The sequence below is a fragment of the Megascapheus bottae genome, chromosome 1, assembly GCF_031878675.1.
Source record: "Megascapheus bottae isolate mThoBot1 chromosome 1, mThoBot2.hap1, whole genome shotgun sequence".
NCBI classification, from domain to species: Eukaryota; Metazoa; Chordata; class Mammalia; order Rodentia; family Geomyidae; genus Megascapheus; species Megascapheus bottae.
In genome coordinates, this window is record NC_143509.1 from 10562287 (window position 1) to 10572048 (window position 9762).

Genomic DNA, 9762 nt, shown 5'->3' on the forward strand with positions numbered 1-9762 from the left:
TTACATGGACAGGAAGTGCCCAAAGAGGACAGGCTGGAGTTCAGGATCCAATAAGAGCCCCAGGAGGAAGAAATCTGTGGCAGTGGTTACATTTTTTGTGTGAGTATGTCTCCAAACACTTAAAAAGAAAAACCAATAAAATACACTGAAATACAAAAAGAAATAAAATACCCCTGGCTCTTCATGCTTTGAATGGGAATAGTGACATGTGAATAATTTACACTTAGTACTCCTATCTTTTTCTTAATTGGGGCAAAACTAGTTTACATGAAAGTCATTAATGATTTTCCTGCTCTCCTTCTTGAAATCATACATCAGATATATGAAGACAATTCAAGTATAAAACAGATCTTAAGTCACTTTAAAAAGGGAATGCAATATCCTTTCAATAATACAATAGTTGAACTGGACCGGCATTATCTAATACTGAGATTAAATTGATAGTTTAGAATGAAAACAATGTTCTGTGCCTCTTACCTCGTGTGTGTGTGTGTGTGTGTGTGTGTGTGTGTGTGTGTGTGTGTGTGCACGCGCGCGCACCCTGGTAATGGGACCACTTCATGGTTTTCCTGTAATACCTACCTACAAAAGTAGATGCATTCACTGGGAATGATGTGAAGTACCAACGGTTTAACATCCCAGCACTTTGGAGCAGAAGCAGGAGGAACATAAGTCTAAGGCCAGCCTGGGCTACATGGTAAGATCTTGTCAAAAGAAACACACACACACACACACACACACACACACACACACACACACACACACTTCTTGGGTTTGGAAATGTAGCTCATTAGAAGTATTTGCTCATCATGGGCAAGGCCCAGTGAGAACAACTAAAAGGGCATTTCCATGATATAATTGCTATAGACATGGCAAAGGGTTTTCCATAAACGTCTCCACTGTGATGAGCAGAACTGAGGCTCTAATGGAAGAAGCCATTGCCTCTGCTCCAACGTGGCCTACGCAGTGTCAGTCAAGACATTTGAAGTGAAGATCTCTGACCTGGAGCTGGGTACCAGTGACTCACAACGATAATCCTAGCTACTCAGGAGGTGGAGATCTGAGGATTGCATTGGGAAGCCAACCTTGAGACACTTATCTCTAATGAACCTGCACAAAACCAGTTTTTGAGGTGTAGCTCAAGTGGTATAGCACCAGGCTGAGAGAAAACGTGACAGGACAGCACCCAGGTCCGAAGCACACACAAAAGAAATATGCATGTATATCTATGTGCATATACACACATATAGTCATATACGTATCTATACCTCTGTATATTATGTATTCATAATTGTCTTCCTGAGATATTGCAATCCTACCACCTGAATGATGATAAAGAAAATTTTAAGATATTCTTTCCACTTTCCTTCCTAACTCCCCTATGCCTGAGAACTTAGAGTTTCAAAGCTGCTTTGTAGGGTCTGGGCCAACACATCTAGCTCTGAATGATCTCCCATGCCGGCTGTACCTAATACAATTAAAAACAAATTCACTAAGAAGCTTCTGAATGCAGAGATCAAGTCAAGGAGGAGAACAACAAATATAGACTGGACTACAAAAATCACACAATAAAAATCAGGCTATTTAGTAACTGTTTTTTTTCTCCTCAGTGGATCAAGGCAAAATGCACATAATTACACAAATCAGTCTGTGCTATCTCAGTCTCTGTGGATTTTCCAATATTAGAAGACGAGTAATAGAAAAATGGATGTCCAGGGCCAGGAGTTTGGCCTAGTGATAAGAGTGCTGCCTAAGATGCATGAAGACCCGGGTTTGATTCCTCGGTAGCACCCACACAGAAAAAAACCTCAAAGTGCTGCTGTGGCTCAAGTGGTAGACCTCTACCCTTGAGAAAAGTCCAAAGATAGGGCTCAGGCCCTGAGTTCAAGCCCTACAACTGCCCAAAAAGGAAGAAAATGAATAAATGGGTGTCCAAAGTCCAGCATATCTTTCTCTACTAGTCCCCAATAAAATGTCTGCCCCCACACACACAATGTGAAAGGCAAAGGTTAATCAAACAATAAAGTTGTCAGCCAGATGTTGTAGCTCACACCTGTAATCTTAGCTAGTACTTCTGAGAATTGAGATTTGACATCAGCCTGGATGGCAAAGTCAATGAGACTCTTACCTCCAATGAGGCACTGAAAAGACAGGAGTGCAGTTGCCTTTGAGCAAACAGTAAGGGATAGAACAGCCAGGAGTCAATAAGACTGAGGGAAAAATACATCCAATTAAGGAGCCACAGAGATGAGGGTTCCAGGTGACTTGGTAAAGTGGAGTGTAACAAATGGCCACAACCCTGACAAAAGCCATGGCAGTCAGAAGCATTTTACCACCACACATAAAAAGGATGAACAGAGACCTTGGTGTGAGGCAGCCCCCATAGGAGATGGTTCTGCTGGCTGTGACTTTGGAGGTCCGCCAGCAACTTGGTAGTGGAAGTGAAGCAGATGTCATGCAAGGAGAGGATGGAGAGTAAGAAATACATGGGAGTGTGGAGGTGGGGATCAGAGATGTCGGCCAGCATGATGAGCAGATTTTCTGAGCACAATGATCAGGTACATGGACAGGAAGAGCCTAACCATGAAGGGCTGTAGTTCAGGGTCATCTTAGAATCTCAGGAGATGGAACTGTGTGACGGTTTTGAGACTGCCAGCATCTCTGCTGCTTGGACAACTGTTGAAAAAAAAACTCTTGAGAAAAAAATTAAACAGACAACAAAGGCTATGTGCCTACTGAGTTTGAGTATTTGTAAGCTGTATTTACCACCTGAGGCCAAAGCTTCTGAAATCATTCTCCATGGGATATTTCCTGAATCTCTAGAATTTTCTTTTGGTTACTCAGCTCTCGAAGCCCTTCTATTTGCTTCTACTTTAAAGATACACAAGACTAGAAAGAAACAGGCATAGAAATTACCATGGCCATGGCAACACTGCAATGCAATTCACTCTTTGAAAATAGAGACTAAAAAGCTGGTTGTTGGTGGCTCACACCTGTACTACTATCTACTCAGGAGACTATGATATGGAGATCAGAGTTTGAAGCCAGCCAGACGGGAAATTTTGTGAGACTCTTTACTCCAACTAAAGCACAAAAAGCATAAGAGGAGCTGGGGATCAAGTAGCAGAAGCTCAGAGCCTAACTTCAAGTCCCAGAACTTGCACACACACACACACACACACACACACACACACACACACGCACGCGCACACACAAACATGCACACACACACAAACACACACACACATGCACGCACACACAAATTCATAGCCATAGTTCTTTTCTTTTTTATTGTAAAGTTGATGTACAGAGGGGTAAAGGTTATGTAACTCAGGAATTGAGTGCATTTTTTCTTGAGCAGTATCATCTCCTCCCTCATTTTCTCCCAGTCTTTTCCCTCTTTGAAACCAGTCCCCTCAAATTGTATAGTTCATTTTCAACATTTTCCCTAGTGAATTTCACTGCTGAATTGGTTCATGTTTTCTTCATGGACACAGTTCTGTCCCATAAAGTATTTCATGGGGAATCTACAGAAATATTTTATACAACACATTCAGTATGTTCAGAACTGATGCTTGTTCTTCGTTTAGTAGTGCCACTTCTGTCTGCCAAATATGATGTAACCCTTCTATTAATAACAATAAAAAGATATTAAAAAAGAGTTGATGCCTGTTTTATAATTGTTTTCTACTTTTTATAAGTTGGAGTTTTCATTATTTATTGAAACTAGAATAAACAAAATAAAATGTGCTCAGAATGGTTAATTCATCAGGAAACTCTAAAGTTGAATAAAGCTGTGTGCTGGTGGCTTATTCATGTCATCCTAGCTACTTAGGAGGTTGAGATCTGAGGATTATTCTTCAAAGCAAGCTCATCAGGAAGGATCGTGGGACTCTTGTTTTCAATGAGCTCCCAGAAAACCTGAAGTTTTCTCATGTCTTAAAGTGGGAGAGATTTAGCCTTGAGCAATAAATCCCAGGGACAGCACCCAGACCCTGAGTTCAAGTCCCATGATGATCAAAATAAAAAGTTGATAAATATTAAGTTAAAAACAAAAACCACAAACTGTTGAAGAGGAGACAAAGAGAATATCCACAATAGTTTTCAGACACTGCATGTATTCAGGCAAAGATTTCTGTTTTAGTGTATGCTCCTCTGATTTCTGCTTCTCTCTCTCTCTCTCTCTCTCTCTCTCTCTCTCTCTCTCTCTCTCTCTCTCTCTCTCTCTTCTCTCTCTCTCTCTCTCTCTCTCTCTTTCTCTCTCTCTCTCTCTCTCTCTCTCTCTTTCTCTCGCTCTCTCTCTTTGTTTCTGTCTTTCATGGCTTATGCTTATTTGCTTTACCACTTAAGTCACAGGACCATTTCGAGCTTTTTTATGTATGTGGTTGCAAGGAATCAAAACAGTGTTTGTGCATTCTAGGCAAGTACTCTAAAAGTAGGGCCCCTGAGGGGAGCTAAGTTCTGTGGAGATAACAGGCCCCTGTACTTTTTGCCCAGTTTGACTGGAACCTTGGTTTTCAGATCCTTATAGAATCTGTCCTGGCTGTCCCTCCCCTTCCGACAGCTTCATCTCTAAGCTCCTCCCTCTCTTATGGCAGCCACCCCCTGGTGTCCCAGCTAGGAGTCTCCCAACATGCACCTCTCCTGGCCTTCCAGCCATGCCTTCCCCATCACCCCCAGGAACTACTTACTTCTCCTCTTGGCCCCCTGTGTTAAAGACATGCACCAAGTTTCCCTTGCCCCATGATGTGCTGTCCTGAGGCCTGGTTGCTTCTGGTGGGTTAGAAAGCCAGCTGAATAGGTGGGAGGGAGCTCATTCTGAGCTAGTTTACACAACCTATCTGGCTTGGTTTCTTGGTCCAGATGGATGTTCTGCAGAATGAAGTAGGGGGATCTGGGAATGTCTCACACAACCACCCATCACTATCCAGGGCTCTAGGACACAGGAAAGAGAAGCTAGGCTTAGTAGGATCTCTGCTGAACTGATCATTATTAGCAGAGAATGGTTAGTTTGGCACCTCATGCAGAGCGCAATTCGTCTTGAATTTGAAGTTTTCTTGTTCTCATTGCTTTATGGGACAATTGGTCATAGCCTTCAGAAACTTTGAGGCAGGTATTTGATGTGGTAGTGTAATACTCGTTAGTTTTCATTTCTTTTGTTGTTTTGGCTCAAGTTAAGCTTTATTATAGGCAAAACCCATCAATGTTCCTGTCTTGTAAACATACTGTCCTAGCATAAGACTCAGTAACATAGCACCTATAAGGAATAGTAAGCAGTCTCTGCGGTTTATGAATATATTTCGATCAATGTCACCCCTCCAATACTGTCACCGTCCCCTACTCACACCTTCACTCACTGTTCATAATTTTGTAGGATATACATTGGATGCTTGTTTGCATTCTCCCCATCTTCTCCTCTTCATCTACCCCTTAATGCCACTCCAATCCTGTCCAGTCCCCACTTCCTGGTGTTTATTTCTCTGAACACTGATTTTGCTTTTCTATGGAATTACCCCATCTGAGATCTTCTGGAATCTACCATATATCAGTGAATACATTTGTATACAAGATCATACAGCCCAATGATTTACTAAGGAGTTTGTGAGCTAAATGAACTTGCACATATAAGGGAAAACATGGATCCTCTATCTCTCTGAGCCTAACTTACTCTCTTTAACATAATTTTTTTCCAGATCTTTCCAAATGATACAACGTTGTCCTCACTAATGGATGACTATGTATATATACCACATTTCCTGGCTCCATTGGCCCACGGAGGGTGCTCTGGGATGATTCCATCCATGTCTGATAATCTACCAACAGCAGAATCCTCACATCCTTCATATTCTTTTTTCTTTTTTTTCCTGGCCACTCTCCTACCATATGGCTGCCCGGTTCCTCATCATAATGGGGAATCTGTGCCACTAAGAATCCTTCTCACATCAGTAGGGCCTCTGGGCAATTATTGCTTTATGTTTCTGATCCTCTGGATCATTCCAAGGGGTGCAAGTTCAATTCATTCCCTATATTTGTGCTACAGTGAATCCTGGGACTCTGCTCCGTCATATGGGAACATCAAAGAAATGTTGCATGGGGACTCAGCTGGGTGTTTGCAAGTATTTCGTCCTGGGAAGTTAAGGGTATGTTTGTATAAATAATGATCATATAAATAAAATAATTATAAAATAAATAAAACGGGTAGGATAGAACAATGATATTCTTGGTTATGTTTTGTGTGGATCAATTGTAGAACAGCACAAATATTATAAACGTTACTGTAGTTTGTCCATAATATGTAAGGTTTTGATAAAGCATATTTTAATGCCAATGAAAATGAAAACAGAATGGATCTGCCCTTCATCAAATAAGTATAAATGACCAAAGTTTAAATCTACAAATCTTCTTGCTAGACAAAGCAATTTTCAACCTGGCATGTATTTTTTTTATGATTCTGTCAACCCTGTGTGTCAAATGTTCAAAACTTGGCCTGTTAATACACACAGGTTGGTTAATTGTGACCTGTGGGTATTAATCCTCCAAGGCCCTCTAGATGTCAAGGATGAGCCTTCCCTCCCCTGTCTCCAGGACACTGGTCCTATATCTGTCTCCTCATCACCCCCATCTCTGCTCCTTCTGTGTCTTCATCTCTCTCCTGAGGACAGAGCCTGCACTTGTGCTGAGCCCCAGATCTGGGGTCCTCAGATCTGTCCATCTGAGTCTTAGCTGAGCAGGTTAAGCAATTAAGTGCGGCAGGATGGGCGGTAAAGAACTTTCAGGAATGTCTTCTCTGCAGCATGAGGACACGTAGGATGATTTGGGCATCACAGAGAGTGAGGATGCCCATGTAAATCCCTGCACACAAGGGGAATGGAAAGTGTATGTCCTCAGTGAACTTGCAGGTAGGGTACGAAGGTTCGGGGTACTAGTATATATAATGGAGAATTCTTTACCTACTGTGCTTTTCATTTTCATTTGTGGCTCACCAAATGTAGCAGGATATAAATGGTTCAAACCGGTTTCCTAAGTTTTCATAGACTGACTGAAAAGAGGAAGAGGAGTAGGAGGAGTAGGAGGAGCAGTAGAAATAGTAGGAAGAGTATGAGGAAGAAGAGGAGGAGAAGGAGGAGGATGAGGAAGCTTGTGATGATGATGAAAATGACAAGAGGATGTTACATCAATGAAACTACTGGCAGATATGCCTTGTGTCCTTCTCGGAGATCTGGTTCTTAGGCCATTCTTTCTCATTTCATATGCTTAACCCTCTGCGGTGTGTGTGTGTGTGTGTGTGTGTGTGTGTGTGTGTGTGTGTGTGTGTGTGTTTGTGTGTGTGTTTGTGTTTGTGTGTGTGTTTATGTGCAAGTATATTTGTAGGTTCGGTGGCTTGAACTCAGGGCCTGGGTGCTGTCCCTGAGGTTTTTGCTCAAAGCTACAGCTCCACTTCCTGCTTTTTACTAGTTAATTGAATACAAGTGTTTCTCAGACATCCCTGCTTCCACATGTGAATCTCAGGACTCAGCCAATAGAATACTTAGGAGGAGAATTATGAGCCATCTGCCTCTGAAACAATGTATATTTTTAAAGAGCAGGCTGCTTACCTTCCTCTTATTCATTTGGTTAAACAACAGATGAGTTGATGAAAGGAGCTATTCCATCAGAATCCTTTCCTACCATACTTTACTCAACTAGTTTGTGAATTGATACATAAGACCCTGTACGTATACATACACCTTGATGATTGAGATCTTATTTCCATGTTTAAGAGAATGTTCAGCGTTCTTTGTTTCTATGAGCCTGACTTATTACACTCAATATCACATTTCCAGACCTACGCATTTCCCCACAAATGCCATAATACCAGAAAATGCAAGTGCAGAGGAACCAAATGTAGATTTGTGCCTGCTTGATGTCAGAGATGAATAAAAATCGGATGGGATTGGGTTTTTTCATTGGGATAAAAAATATTCACTGCACTAATCGCTGGGAATCTCCTTTGTTCTCCTAACCCAATATTGCTCTAGTGGCTTGACCTACTGCTGGCCCTTCCCCCAGTGGATGGTCCACAAATCCCCCAGCCTAGTTTACCACCCAGAATCTCAATCTCTATATGAAAGGCTACTCTCCCACCCTCTCAATGGATAGGCTTCCTAGAGCCTAGGTGTGGTCACAGGCTCCAAAAATTGGCTCCTAGACAGAGACATGCATCATAAATGTGTAAAACGCATAGATTCCCCCCTGCTGCCATGGAACCTGATCCCCCCACTACACAGGAGTGTGCTATACTGTCAGGTGATCTTGCTCTACCAGCCCAGTTGTTCTTTGCTTTTCAACACAGCTGTGTGTCACATGTAGAAACTTCACATGTAGAAAAAGCCTGAGGAACAAGGCATCCCAGAGTGAGAAGATTCTAGAAGTAAGGGAATGCCACACTTCACCAACATTCATGAGCATATTATATTGCATGGGTGGTGCAAAATTCAAACTTGTATGTACTTGAATTTCAAATGTATACAGTTGACAATTTCTGGATATGTGCTTCATTTTCCTAACAGGAGGGTTTTTGTTTATGAGCAGTTGCCCAAGTGATATAGAGGCACGAAATCTAACCCAGGTTACAGGTTTCCTTCTCCTGAGAATCTCAGAGGATCCAAAATTACAACCATGCTCTTTGGACTCTTCCTGTCCATGTATTTGACCACCTTACTGGGAAATCTGCTCATCATCCTGGCCATCACCACTGACCCCCACATCCACTCCCAAATGTACTTCTTCCTCTCCATCCTCTCCTTGGATGACATCTGCTTCATCTCCATCACTGTGCCCAAGATTCTGGTGAACCTACAGACTCACAGCAGAGCCATCGCCTGTGCAGGCTGCCCCACACAGATGTGCTTCTACATCATTTTTGCTGTGTGGATGTGATGCTTCTTACTGTGATGGCCTATGACCGCTTTGTAGCCATCTGTCACCCCCTGAATTACCCTCTCATCATGAACCCTTGTCTCTGTGTCTCCTTGGTTCTTCTGTCATTTTTCATCAGCTTCTTCGGTGGACACCTGCACATATGGATGGCATTGCAAATGACCGATTTCAATGAATTAGAAATCTCAAATTTCTTCTGTGACCCTTCTCAAATCCTGGATCTTTCCTGTAAAGACACAAGCACAAATGCTATTTTTAAATATGTTGTTGCTAACATATATGGATTTCTTCCAATCTTTGGAATCCTTTTCTCTTACTATAAAATTATTTCCTCATTACTGAGAATCCCGTCATTAGGAAGGAAATACAAAACCTTCTCCACCTGTGGCTCTCACCTGTCAGTGGTGTGTTTATTCTTTGGGACAGCATCGTGCGTTTTTGTTGGATCAGCTATGTCACATTCTCCCAGTGGCAGTGCTGTGTCCTCAGTGATGTACGCAGTGTTCACTCCTTTCCTGAACCCCTTCTTCTACAGCCTGAGGAACAGGGACCTCAAAAGTGTCCTGAGCAGGTTGTTGAAACCACGATCTGACATCAGGAGGTAGAAAATCCATCTGTAATATGGTTTTGCAGATTAAAAAAAATAACCTTCATTCCTGTAAATCCTACCTGTCTGTACACATTCTTAGTATTTGTCTGGTTTCATTAGTGTAATTGATGACACAGGAGCACTGTGTCAAGGATATTCATGAGGAAGGATTTACTTGTTTTTAATGTGTAACATTTTAGTTTGTAAAGATCATGCATACCTGGAGATGGTCACCCCACAAACTGAATTTTACA

At 42.0% G+C, this 9762-nt stretch overlaps 1 pseudogene; it reads left to right on the forward strand.

Moving 5' to 3' along the window:
* Positions 1-8682: 8682 nt before the first annotated feature.
* LOC150068372 (olfactory receptor 7E178-like) lies at positions 8683-9524 on the forward strand (annotated as a pseudogene).
* The last annotated feature ends 238 nt before the right edge of the window (positions 9525-9762 follow it).